Genomic DNA, 2,190 nt, shown 5'->3' with positions numbered 1-2,190 from the left:
GTAGCTTTGTGGTATCATTTGAAATCAGGGAGCATGATACCTCAGTTTTGTTCTTTTTTCTTAAAATTGCTCGGGCTATTTGGGTCTTTTGGTTTCCATACAAATTTTAGGGCCATTTGTTCCAGTTCTGTGAAAAATGCCTTTGATATTTTGATGGGGTTTGCATTGAATCTGTAGATGCTTTGGGAAGAGTGGACATTTAAACAGTATTAATTCTTCCAGTCCATGAGCATGTTATATCCTTCCATTTATTTGTGTTGTCTTCAATTTCTTTCTTCAGTGTTGTATAGTTTTCAAAGTACAGGTCTTTCACCTCCTTGGTTATTTTATTCCTATGTATTTTATTCTTTTTGATGCAATTATAAATGGATTGTTTTCTTAATTTCTCTTTCTCATAGTTCATTATTAGTATATAGAAATGCAACAAATTTCTGTATATTGATTTTGTATCCTGCACCTTTACTGAATTCATTTATCCTAATAATTTTTTGGTCAACTGCTTAGGGATGTCTATGTATACTATCATGTCATCAGCCTATAGTGAGTTTTACTTTTTCCTTTCCAATTTGGGTTTCTTTTATTTCTTTCTCTTGTCTGCCGTGGCTAGGAATTCCAATATGATGTTGAATAAAAGTGGTGATAATGGGCATCCCTGTTTTGTTCCTGATCTTAGAGGTAAAGTTTTCAGCTTTTTACCATTGAGTTATGTTAGTTGTGTGTTTGTCACATGTAGCCTTTATTATGTTGAGGTATATTCTCTTTATACCAACTTTGTTGAGAGTTTTTATCATAACTGGATACCAAATTTTGTCAGGTGCTTTTTCTGCATCTATTGAGATGATCATATGATTTTTATCCTTTGTTTTATGTGGTGTTTTGATTTGTGGCTGTTGAATCATCTTTCCATCCTGGAATAAATCTCACCAAATTATACCATCTCCTTATAAAAGGTTATGTGTTTCACACAGAGCCATGCATTTGGTGCTGGAGAGGGTGTGGAGAAAAGGGAACCCTCCTACACTGTTGGTGGGATGTAAATCGGTGCAGCCACTATGGAGAACAGTATGGAGGTTCCTGAAAAAACTAAAAGTAGAGTTGTCATATGATCCTGAAATCCCACTGTTGGGCATATATCCAGACAAAACTATAATTCGAAAAGATACATGCACCCCAATGTTCATAGCAGCAATATTTACAATAGCCAACATGTGGAAACAACCTGAATGTCCATTGACAGAAGAATGGATAAAGATGTGGTACATATATACAATGGAATGTTACTCAGCCATAAGAAAGAATGAAATAATGCCATTTATAGCAGCATGGATGGATAGACCTAGAGATTATTATACTAAGTGAAGTAAGTCAGAAAGATATCACTTATATGTGGAATCTAAAATATGACACAAATGAACTTATCTCTGAAACAGAAACAGACTCACAGACATAGAGAACAGACTTGTGATTGCCAAGGGGGAGGGGTGTGGGAGAGGGTTGGATTGGTAGTTTGGGACTAGCACATGCAAACAAACTATTATATATAGAATGGATAAACAACAAGGTCCTATTGTATAGCACAGGGAACTATATTCAACATCCTGTAATAAACCATGATGGAAAAGAAAAATACAATCAGAGGAAAAAAAAAAAGCCATGTATTTGGAAAGATGTAGTGATAAAAAATGCAACAATCCCAGAAAGGAATCAGCTTAAAAGACCACATTCTATAAAAGGTGTTGCATTTCTGGTCTGCTTATTCTAGGTACCAGAGCTTAACTAAAATTATTAATTGGTTCTATCTGCAACAGTACCTAAGGATTCTGAAAATTTGGATCTTATAAAAGGAATTTTAAAAATAATTGACAATGGCTAAACCCATCCTGTTGTCTTGGGTTTGCTCTCTGACTGCAGTTGCTTACGTTGTTACTTTAAGTGACAGTGCTTATCAAACTGCTTTCCAAAGAGCCTTTACCCTCCTTCCATGTTTTGCAAGTTATCTGTGAACATTGCTAACTATGGGCAATAGCTTCTTTTTGTTTGGTGCTGCATCTCTGTTTTTTTTTTTTTTTAACATCTTTATTGGAGTATAATTGCTTTACAATGGTGTGTTGGTTTCTGCTTTACAACAAAGTGAATCAGTTATACATATACATATGTTCCCATATCTCTTCCCTCTTGCATCTCCCTCCC

The sequence above is a fragment of the Physeter macrocephalus genome, chromosome 6 (genome assembly GCF_002837175.3).
Source record: "Physeter macrocephalus isolate SW-GA chromosome 6, ASM283717v5, whole genome shotgun sequence".
NCBI classification, from domain to species: Eukaryota; Metazoa; Chordata; class Mammalia; order Artiodactyla; family Physeteridae; genus Physeter; species Physeter macrocephalus.
Note: the sequence above shows the minus strand (reverse complement) of the source record.